General features: G+C 34.2%; 1 protein-coding gene across 1 annotated transcript in view; it reads left to right on the top strand.

Annotated features, from left to right (window-relative positions):
* Positions 1-12500, top strand: part of LOC144974548 (dual serine/threonine and tyrosine protein kinase-like) — a 50888-nt gene that overhangs the window by 2231 nt on the left and 36157 nt on the right. The window lies entirely within an intron of this gene.

Below are 12500 nucleotides of genomic sequence, written 5' to 3' on the forward strand. Positions count from 1 at the left end.
AGTGCGACAAAAATTGCTTGGTCTACCGGATTGTGATCTATAACTCCCTGTCTCTCAGCAAATTTAGATTATTCTATTTAAAAGAAGAAAATAGATTTTCTGTAATGGTCTGCCAACTTGGGCTATGAAAGTGAAAGGTTGTTGAGCTCTACCTTTGATGATATTGTTTCATGATTTCATTCAATCACATTACGTAAAAAAAATTTGAGTAGCACTTTTGCCATTACAAAATAGAGGGAGAGAAAAATGATGTCTTTCAAGTTCAGGTTGATTTGAGTAAATTTTGTGATGTATTGTGGGTTGATGACTAATACAAATGGTCATAAATGTCTGACTTTTCCTTAGAAGATGGTGAAAACCAGATGCAAATATCTATAAAGTTAAAGAATAATAAGTCTTTGAAATCAGGGAAAGACTTAATGGACACCCTGTTTGTCAGATGCCATTAATCTTAAGTTCACATATCTTCATTAAGACTAAACCTTTAGTAGTGATTTGACCTCGGCCATCTCTTAATCCTTCAAATTAATTTTTGCTTTGCTTCAGTATGATCAATTGTTATTTTGACTTGGCCCATTTATTTTAGGATCTGAATCTTACTCGAAGTTAACTCAATTCTGAGTATTTGTATTTGAGGGCAGAGAGAGTTGTTGAATGTGACAGCCATTGTTGGTGTTTAGGCTGAAGAATTTTGATAATATTCGTTTGAATGTTTCTAAATCTGTTGTGTTCACACATGATTCCAGTCTTTGATAGTGCGTGATGCAAATTAATATTTGAAGATGTTTGAATTTGTAGATTGGTGTTTTATTTTTTGTTCTTTGAATTCGTGAATTTTGTTGTGTGTCTAGTTGTTCTGGTGAGATGACCATCATTTTGTTTGTAATTTTGAACATGAGAGTTTGTCGTTGTTCTTGCCATCTATTTTGTAAGGGAGTCCATCCAAGCTGTGTGGTCATGTCTTTTACACTGCCATGGGGGCTGTAGTCATTGAAGACAAATCTTTCAGCACGGTGCTGGACAGCTTCAATTGCTTTTTTATCCAATTCTAGGAATACTCTAAGATTGATGTTACAAGTGTTTTGTAGGCGGTTTCTTTTAGGTTTGCATGGCATGGCAATGTCTGATGTTCCTTTTTATGAACCCTACCGCTGAATTTGCTTTATTTATTATTTTGTTGATGTGTGCTTGCCATTTTAGGTTTTCTTATATAATGATGCCAAATATGGATTTTCTTTAACTTGGTCCATTGTGTGATTGTTCAGTGTGTTTTTGGATCTAAGTGGTATTTTGCTCTGTAATATTAATATTTCCATCTTATAAACATTTTGTTTCGTTGAAACGCATGACCAAGGTGTCTGCACATTGTTTGAGAGTTTGTAAGTCTGCTTACTTGCAGTTGTATTTAGTCTGATGGTGATTTGATGTGTCTGTAGAGAAGACAGTCATCTGCAAAAAGCCTTGTTTGAAATGCTACAGTTTGGGGAAGGTCATTTATGTGACAGAGGAAGAGTATCGGACCTAGAACTGTCCCTTGTGATACTCCCCAGGTCAAATTGAACAGGACAATGATGCTGAACCTTCAACAATAACTTGCTGTGTTCTTTGTGTAAGAAATGATGTAAAAGCCACCTGTGGATATTACCTCTTATACTGTAACTTTCTGATTTATAAAAGGAGCTTTTTGTGTGGGACAGTGTCAAATGCCTTGCTAAAGTCTAAGATGTTTAGATCAGTTTGTATTTTCTTGTCAAAAGATTTCATGAGCTCATGCAAAGTTACAATTAATCGGCTTTCACATGAATGTCCACTTTTGAAACCATGTTGTAGAGGTGTTAATATTTTGTTGGTTTCCAGGTGTATCATAATATGATGGCATAATATGTGCTCAAATATTTTACTTTATATGTGTTATAACATTTGCAATCAGAGTTGCTGGGGTGGGGCCATCACTGCTGGGGATAGAGAAAGAATAGATAAACTGTGAGAAGAGCCGAAAGCATTGTACAGTCCACCCTGTCTACACAAAATACCCTCTATGAATAATATTCCCATAAAAAAGTTTTGAACATCTTGAAAGATAAGCAACATCCTCTATTTTTAGAATATAAAACATCAGGTGGATCAGGCAGGGTGATAAGTTTAAAATCCAGAACAGACCGTTTAAAACATTCCTTTCTACTCTCTACCTCAAGGAGACTTTCTCTCTCGAAGTGGCATTAAGATGGAGATCAAAGACAATGTCAATGGGGGAACAGTGGGTGTGAATACATTATACGTAATTATAGAGAATATAAAGAGGGAAGAAATTAGGGTGACACGAGAGAAGAAGAACATTTGTTTGTTTGTTTGCTTGTGTCTGTGAAGGAGTGGGTGAGTTAAAAAACTCAGAGAGAGAGAAAGAAAGAGAGAGAGAGAGAGAGAGAGAGAGAGAGAGAGAGAGAGAGAGAGAGAGAGAGAGAGAGAGAGAGAGGTATGAGAGATGTGTTTAGTTTTTTTAAGCTTTTTGTTGGTTTACTTCTATGTCATTGTATTTCCTTTTTATTATTTAGTTGCTTAATTATTTTCAAAAATGCATTAGTCTATGGCAATACCCCATGTAAATTTCGAGAAGTTAATCTTATCTTATGTTGAAAGAGATCGCAACTATTTAAAAAAAAATCCTATAATTATTGGTTTCCAATTGTACTAAAATTCATTCTGGATCCATTGAAATGGTATTGGTACACATATTGCTGTTCTATAAATGTGTACTTTCTAAGAAGTATTCTTGAGCAAATATAGCCTATTGGTTAATTTGAAGTCACTTATGCGTGAAACGATATATTTTGTGTTGTACAATAATACTACATACAATCCAAATTTGACGTGCTATTTTTAGTAGAAGCTCTTCTATATAACTTGGGTTTCATCGGTTAGTTGTATTTTATCACCCAAGCCAAACCTGTCCTGTCTTCTCTGCATTTTGTATTTTGTAAGAGAAAAATCTCTCCTTCCCCCCCCCCCCCTCTCTCTCTCTCTCTCTCTCTCTCTCTCTCTCTCTCTCTCTCTCTCTCTCTCTCTCTCCACTTCTCTTCTTTTTCTTCCCCTCCCTCCTTCTCCTTCTTTTGCCTATTCTTTTTCCTTCTATCAGTTCCCTTTATTCGTGTCAGTGTCAATGTGCATTAAGGTCCTTCAGTATTTTTGTGTCTATATTATGTTGTTTTTTTTTTTTTATCTTTATGTATTATATGCACAAATGCTCCATTTCAAAATGTGAGAGAATACTAATCCACATCATCCCGTGTTTTCTTTTTGGCCATCTAATCTGATTTCTTCAAATGCTAGTTTAACACTAAACATGCTCAAAGGGCTTTACAATGGTCTCTAGCCAACAGCAACACTTAACATGTAGGATGTGAGATGACCCCTTTTAGGCGATATTACAACTTTCTCAAAGTCAGAGACCACGCTGTTAACAGCCGGGTACTCATTTTACACCTGAGTACAGTGAGAGAATGTTAGTAAAGTGCCTTTTCCAAGGACTCACCTATGTGCCACTTAGAGTGCGACTCGAACCCAAGATCTTCTGATCCTACGGCGAGTGTCATATCACAAGATCCCATAGCTCTACATTTATTTCACTGCCAGGCTTATTTAAATGCCCAAACTGTCATAATTCATACTCGTTTCAGACTTACCCTTACCGTTTTCACATCTTGTGTATTCCTAGAATTGCGGGTGGTTGGATGGGAGCATCACCCTTGAATCATATACCTATGATGTTCGCATGGGTGTACGATCCGATAGTGATGTCGTTTCTTCTTCTCTTTACTAGCCTATCTTGCTTCTTTGGTTTGTGATTGTATTTTTGACAGGGATATTTTTTTTTTCTGTAAATCTTCTGCCTGTTTGTTCTTGGTTATTTATAATTTAGCTTATGATATCTTTAGGTTATGATTTTGATTTACATTTGTACTATTTTTGTTAGATTGCTTGTTTTTTTTTTGTTTTTTGTTTTTTTTTTGTTTCAGCGGTCTCTCATATAACCTCAATTGTGTTGGAAGAGACCTAAAGCAACAAACAAACAAAAAAATATTCCTAGAATTGCTGTTTTCGTCTCTCTTGGTCTCGTCCACAATTCATATCTGATGCTTTAAGTCTGTTTTCGCCACTATAACTTATGGGTTAGTGACGTATAACAACAATACAATAACGATAGGTCTTTTAGTCTTTGTTGTGCGTTTTCATTTTTTAAAAAATGCATTTCCATATTGGTTATTGATGGTATGTTGCTAAACCAGATGTAACCAACACACAAAACTATCTTGTGTAACGTTTTTAATGTTTAATCTTCTAGTATTAAATAGAATTGAGTGAGAATAAAGCTTTTCTCTTACGTAAGTTTCAACAATATTTTAGACCCTAGTTAAGCGGGTGGTTGGATGGGAGCATCACCCTTGAATCATATACCTATGATGTTCGCATGGGTGTACGATCCGATAGTGATGTCGTTTCTTCTTCTCTTTCCTAGACTATCCTGCTTCTTTGGTTTGTGATTGTATTTTTGACAGGGGATATTTTTTTTCTGTAAATCTTCTGCCTGTTTGTTCTTGGTTATTTATAATTTAGCTTATGATATCTTTAGGTTATGATTTTGATTTACATTTGTACTATTTTTGTTAGATTGCTTGTTTTTTTTTTTTTTGTTTCAGCGGTCTCTCATATAACCTCAATTGTGTTGGAAGAGACCTAAAGCAACAAACAAACAAAAAGACCCTAGTTAATGTTTTTTTCTCTTTTCCTACCATAGGACCGACCCTATTTGCAAATATTTGCAGTTATGATAACTAAAAGCAATAATAGAATAGAAATGGTAGTTTCCTTTGTTTTCAGCGTAAAGCCAGTGCTTGCATAATTAACATGAATTTTAATGTTAAATTAAACAGCCTTTGTTGTCTTTCAGATTTACTACAACTACAACATAGGTATTTTTGTTTAGTAACATGTGGTACGCAATAGTATTTTCTCCTTTTTATGTATATTTGAATAAGGATTGTTATTTGGGTCATTTAATTATTAGGCCACAGTTTATTCATATTTTTCTCCTAAAAGCGTCGCCTCAGTTATCCGTACATCTTTGTTTTAAGACAAAGATATATTGTATGTATATCTACGCGAAAATAGGTATACACGCAAAAATAGATAGATATAGCATTGTAATGTATATAATACAATGCTATACCGATCTATTATTGTGTATATTTTAGCTTTGATTGCACTTTAAAAGAAATTGCTTTATCCTCTTTTGATTCAAGCGTCGAGAAGTGTGTTATTTACTCGTTGGCTTCCGAACTATTTTCAAGTCCTTTGTTTGTTTTGGGGTTTTTTTTGTTGTTGTTTTTTTTAATCAAGTATAATAATACTAATGAGAATAAGTAAAAGTGCATAAAGGAGGAATTTAACGATCTCTCGCTGTCTATCTTCCATGTTGTCTTTTGTTCTGTTTCTTATAGCTTTATGTCCTTGTTCTAAAATGAGGCTTTGGTTTAATATAAGCCCTGTGTGGTACCCTTCATAGAAAAGCAGACCGCTGGATGTCTGTTTGCATAATCATCATTATTTATTTATTTATTCATTTCTTTCTTTCCTTCTCTAATCATTTTGTTTTATTTAAAAAATGTCTTTTTATTTTATTTTTGTTTGTTAATCTTTTTTTTTTTTAATTGCTGTTGGTTTTCTTGCTAGTACATCATTGCTATAAATGTACCGTAATTGCGTCGTGTCGCTTTAAGCAAGGATCCTTTGTCCTGATGATACTTCCTATAGATAGAATGAAGTTGACATCACTCAGGTTTTTGTTATCGTTTTTTGCCATCCGCGTTTATGATTAATTCTCACTAAATTGTATTAACCAGACTATAAATGTTAAAGGTTACACATAGTTTTGTGTGTTAGTCCGTTATACTTCCGGATGGCAATGTTGTGAGCTTCTTAGTCAAGCGCACACTATCTATAGAATGCACGGGCTGAAAGTACAGTTATTGTGTTGGGCAGGTCGGTTTTGGAAAGAAACATAAACAAGGCAAAGTTACAAAATCAATTAAAACAGGCCTTTAATCTTTAACAGGTGGTGTAGTATGATCAGCTTATATTGTTATATTGATTGTCGATAAAGACAAAGAGATCCTAAATCGGCCTTTAAAGTACATTTGTATATCCTTATCCACTTGCGCCCGAACATACACGCACATATATACATACATACACAAGGCTAACAAAATAGTATTAACATAAGACCAGCTGTTGAGCAACCTCTTTGTTGACAGAACATTGTAATAATACTTTTTAAAATATGTCTTTAAAAAATTGGGTTACGGAATTACCCCCGCCCCCAAACAAAACAAAACTTTTTTTTCATCGACTCAGTCTTAGATGGTCATTTATATGAAGAGGGACATCGAAGCACAGTGAACGACAATAATAGTAATAGCCAATAATCCGTCATATTGTTTATAATTATCCCCACAACCCATTTTCCTGTATACTTCTCTGATCGAAAGTTAATGACGCGTTTGTTGAAAATCTTTGAAATTTGAAACACGCCTATGAACTATGCGTTTTGTCACTCCTTTATTGTTTTATGAGACATGTAAAATGTCCGTCAATTGTCGGATTTCCGCCAATACCGCCAAAGTCATCATCCTTTTGCAATATATGTCAGGACATTGATATAGGTACAGCAAAATATGCTCCTCGAATAATTTTCAGACAATATATATTGCATGCCGGAACTTATAGGTCTGCTTTGTTTTCTCATTCGAGATTTTGACTGTACGTCCGCTAATAATAATGAAATCTGTACTTTAACTCGCAATTCTTCGCTCTCTGAAGAGCACATCACCTCCACAGTTAGCAACCACGCTGATAAGTTCACAGTGGCCAACTGTCCTGATAAAATCTGTCTCGGTTTGGCAATCTGAGAAAGAAAAGAATTAGACTATTTGTGTGTATAGAAATGACCCTTGCATGTTCCAGGATTATGCTTTTTAAAATAAATAGCAAATTAAAACAAGAAATAGAAAAATAAACTCTAAATCTAGATTATATTTTATAATAGTCAAAACATACTCTGCTGTTTTGGATCTTGACCGCGTAGTGCATTAAGCTGTCCAGTTTTAGCTCCTTGAATAGTTGGCCGCGATGTAAGTTTATTGCTTTCTGTTTTATTGCCCCCTTGGTGAGATTTACTAGTCTCAGCAATATAAATATAAATAACTGAAATCAAAATTCAAGTTTTTGGATTTTTATTCCCACTGATTTGTATTTTTTAAATATACGTGCTGTAAGATAAAATGATCGAAAAGCCATTTTTTGTGTGTATCTAATCTAGATTTTTAATTCGAATTGTGCATGCTGTGGACGAAACGTTAATTTATATTTAATTTATGATATGATATGAATTTTATGGGCCAAAATAGGCTAAGGCCGTTAAATGCCCACGACACGTTAGCATGTCAGCATAGCAAATCAATTCCAAATTTTAGCCATGGGCACTTTAATTTGATTTTAATTTGATTTGACAGCAGTCACGCCAACGGATCTATAGAAAATTGCGAAGCATATTAAACATCATATAATCAAAGTATTAAATTGACACTAACAAGTGCAAACACAATCAAATGATGATTATATAAAAATTGAGAATATAAAATATATGTTTTTCATCATAATCAAAAGTCAATTGGTACAGTTTGATATCAGCAAAAAAAAAAAAAAAAAAAAAAAAAAGAAGAAAGAACAAGAAAAAAGAAAACATTAAAAAAAAATTGAATTTACAGTATACGGACATCAACGCCAACGATATCAATTGTTACAAAAATCGGTATTTACACGTCATTCATTCATCATAATCAAACATCAAATATGACTTTTCTTTATGCCAGTTTTGAAAGAGTTGACTGTTTTTGATTTTTTTCTTTCAGATTTTAGTTTATTCCAGAAGTAACAGTTCTAAAAATAAACGAATTTTAAAATAATATTTGAAGAACAACCCTCTATGTATATTTTGTATTTATCTCCTCTAGTGAACGTAACATGAGAAAAATATAAAAAAATATCCTGCATTGGCATTATACTCATTATGAACAATCTTGTATAAATGTATAAGATCTCCTCGCAAGCGCCTATGCTTAAGAGACGGGAGTTGTAATGTCCTTAACATGCTGTCAGTATAAGATACATTCGATAATTCTATTAGTAATTTAGTGGCTCATCTCTGAACCCTTTCTAAAGTAATGGATAAAGTGGGCTCCAAATACTATTACCGTCTTCCAAAACAGTACGTACATTGATTTTGTATAGATTTAAAGTATTGAATGTGTTTACATCTAGATACATACATTTTCTACATATTATACCTTTCATTCTGTTAGCTTTATTTATACACGTCCAAGATGTGTTGTTTGAAGCGAAGTAATTGGTCAAAAATAATTGAGATGGATTATGTCTACACATGTGCAAGACATTACATGTGGAAATATTGAAATCCATTTGCCAATGGAATATCGAAAACAATTCATTTTGTAATATATCACTTTTATCAATCGGGACATACATTTTTGTGTCATCAGCAAATCTTTTGCAATTAGATTCATGTATGTATGTATGTATGTATGTATGTATGTATGTATGTATGTATGTATGTATGTATGTATGTATGTATTATCATCGTCATCATCATTATTTTTATTAGTTATCTAGTCATTTTTCCTGGGTGGGGTTCCTGGCCTCCCATAGCGGGCAGGGAGGCACTTACTGTGTCTTCTATCCCTCTATATCTGTTTTCCAACATGCTTTCTGTCTTTGTCTTGGAATGAGATTACTTGGTTTTGTCCTGGCCCTGGCTATAGTGCTTGGCTGGGAGGGAAACAGTCAAATGCATAGTTATTATTTTGGGAGATGATATTTTTTTTCCTTGTAAATCATCTCTCTGTTATGTATTATTATATTTGTTATTTTGAATGTATAATGTAAACATTTGAGTGTATTCCTCTCAGTGAAGACTTGTGCTGGTGTCTGGGTGAGACTTTTAAGTGATCTCAAACGAAGTACATTGATGTTGTGCTCTTGGAATCTACATCTGTTCCCTATTTGAACCACTCCCCTTTGTCTCACTTTTCCCTCAAGTCCTTTTAATTGTAATTCTAGAATCTTTTTACTATCCAATTTTCTTCCTATTTACTGGCGCTGATATGACCTTAATGTGTTGCTGCAAGCGCCGTAAAACCCTTAAAAAAAAACAAAAAACATAGTCATTTTTCACCAATGTTTTGTTTGTTTGTTTTTTTGTTGGTGTTTTATGTGTCAGTGTGTGTTTTGTTGTGATGGTTTTTCTTCAAAGAATGATTAATGGACACGCTCACAATGGTATCCTAATTAAAGGGAATCAAAATATGAACTTAACTATAACACGCTCTATTTTCATATCAATTTTTAACATCAAATTACAAAAGCATCAGATTAGAACTCATTTTTTTTGTTTTGTTTGACTTTTTTGTTTTTGTTTTTGTTTTTGTACGCATTAATTGAGAGTCAGACTCATTCAATAAATGAAATAATTATTATTTAGATACTGGCAGTCGCATGTTAAATTAATGGCATACGGTGTCTTTATGAATCATGGTCAACTTCAACCCCGAGCAATAATTTCTGCCATTTCATTGTCTCTTATTCATATTTTTATCTCGAGTGCCATTCTTATCACTGTGTATTTGATTGTCACAAGTATTATAAACGATTTATTTTCAGGGTTCAATTAGCTTTTATCTTATAGGTCAGGACAGCTATGATAAATATTTTTGGTTCGTTTCTTCATCATCATCCTCATCGTCGTCATCATCATCATCATCATCGTCGTTGTCGTCGTCATCATTATTATCATCTTTCTCGTCATCATCATCATCATCATCATCATCATCATCATCATCTTCATCTTCTTCTTCTTCTTCTTCTTCTTCTTCTTCTTCTTCTTCTTCTTCTTCTTCTTCTTCTTCTTCTTCTTCTTCTTCTTCTTCTTTTTCTTTCTTCTTCTTCTTCTTCTTCTTCTTTTCTTCTTCTTCTTCTTCTTCTTCTTCTTCTTCTTCTTCTTCTTCTTCTTCTTCTTCTTCTTCTTCTTCTTCTTCTTCTTCTTCTTCTTCTTCTTCTTCTGTATTGTTTCTCTCATTCGTTCTTTGTTGTTTTTTTTTAAATTCGTTTTTAAGGTGGGGATTGAGGGGGGGGGGGGGTTCCGAAATGACAAAAGAGAATCATTCAAATAACTAAGAACTCTATGATGATGTAGGGAATTAGATTAGCGGAAGAGTAGCGTCCCTTGATTGGACGTCACCCATAGTCTGTGACGTCACCGGCGGAAAAGTTATTAGAGAGCGAACGTCATGTTGGTTGTCCGCATGCGTCTCTCGTCCTCGCTTCCGGTGAAAGCGGCTTGAGACATTTCAAAACCAAATTGACGTTCTCTCTGTAAGGTGACGTCCAATCAAGGGACGCTACTTTTCCGCTAATCTCATTCCCTGTAGTGATGTGATTTTCTGTGTCTGACATGAGGGTTAGATAATAAATTATCTGTCACTGACGTATACATTCACTGATTATATTTAATGTATAATTATCCAAGTTTAAAATGGAACGGTGGGGCGCGTTGGCCCTTGTGTTCTCTTATCTTGTTTTATAATGATGGTGTGTTGTACGCTTTAAATTTAGAGGTGTTTGCACTCTAAATTATCTGATACATATCTGTCACATTCACGTTTGTTGAAGCCAGTTACACATTGACGTAGGAATAACATGGAATGGAGCTTTTTATCTATCTGGCGTGTCTATTGATCTAGAGTGCGATGAGGGCAAATTTGATTTTGTAAAAACCTGTATACTGTATATGCTTTTGTGGCAATAATGAATATGGAGTCAATTAACTTTTTGCCCGCATTGGCTGGTCTGGTCTTTTAATTGTTTATTTATTTATTTATTTATTTATTTATTTATTTATTTATTTATTTATTTATTTATCTTTTTTTTTTGCCATTCTCTTTTATCCTCCCTCCTCGGTGAAAACAGACTCCAATTTTGTGCAATAATATTGTACTGTCGACTTGCTGTGCAATTCGTAAAGGCCAGAAAACATTTACTCCACGCATGGACAGGTTTAAATGACTTTCAACTTGTCTAAAAGTGTACAAAGCGATTTACGAGGGATCCCAAAACCAACAGCAGCACTTAAAATTTAACAGGAGACATGACATGACACTTTTACTAATGAATTTGTTCAGAAAATATAAGATTTTATGTGTTGAATCGGGTTGACATTTCAGTAGAAATCTTGAATATGATCGGTAAGGATGGAGTTGAATAATGAAGGCCAAGAATAGGACCGCCGTGACTTTTCTAAGAATTTCAGGTACTCATGCTGACCACATAGCTTGTATCAAACACCTCCCCATACCCACTTGCTTGGGTACCAATAAGAGAGGTAAACGCATGCTGTCTCACTCATCCCTCTACCTCATTCGTCCCTTCTCATAATGTGGCTTTCTGAATTTGTTGTTTTATTTGGAGTAATAACGTAGTTTCATGTCTTTTGTTTCGTCCTTGCCTTTACTAAAATACTTGCACCTGTCTGAAAATGTATCCTCTCTCTCTCTCTCTCTCTCTCTCTCTCTCTCTCTCTCTCTCTCTCTCTCTCTCTCTATCTATCTATCTATCTATCTATCTATCTATCTATCTATCTATCTATCTATCTATCTATCTATCTGTTATTTGAGTATATTATGTAGATATGATTTGAATTTTCACAGCAGCTTCTAATAGTTACTCCAACATATTATGTTGTTTAAAAATCTTTATTTTTTAAGATTGAAAAGTTTAGATTGAAACTTAGATATTTTGACGGTCTACCCAGTCCGAAAATTCTTCTCGCAATCATGAACCGTCTTAAAACCTGCAGCGCCTGTCTGTCGCGTACATGCAATATTCAACCTGATGCCCTTATTCTTCCAGACCATTCTTCTTCTTCTTTTCTTCTTCTTCTTCTTCTTCTTCTTCTTCTTCTTCTTCTTCTTCTTCTTCTTCTTCTTCTTCTTCTTCTTCTTCTTCTTCTTCTTTCTTCTCTTCTCTCTTCCTTCTTCTTTCTTCTCTTCTCTCTTCTTCTTCTTTCTTCTTCTTCTTTCTTCTTCTTCTTCTTCTTCTTCTTCTTCTTCTCTTCTTCTTCTTCTTCTTCTTCTCTCTTCTTCTTCTTCTTCTTCTTCTTCTCTTCTCTTCTTCTTCTTCTTCTTCTTCTTCTTCTTCTTCTTCTTCTTCTTCTTCTTCTTCTTCTTCTTCTTCTTCTTCTTCTTCTTCTTCTTCTTCTTCTTCTCTTTCTTCTTCTCTCTTCTTCTTCTTCTTCTTCTTCTTCCTTCTTCTTCTTCTTCTTCTTCTTCTTCTTCTTCTTCTTCTTCTTCTTCTCTCTCTTCTCTTCTTCTTCTTCT

The sequence above is a fragment of the Berghia stephanieae genome, chromosome 6, assembly GCF_034508935.2.
Source record: "Berghia stephanieae isolate SIO BIC M18660-M18661 chromosome 6, UCSD_Bste_1.3, whole genome shotgun sequence".
NCBI lineage: Eukaryota > Metazoa > Mollusca > Gastropoda > Nudibranchia > Aeolidiidae > Berghia > Berghia stephanieae.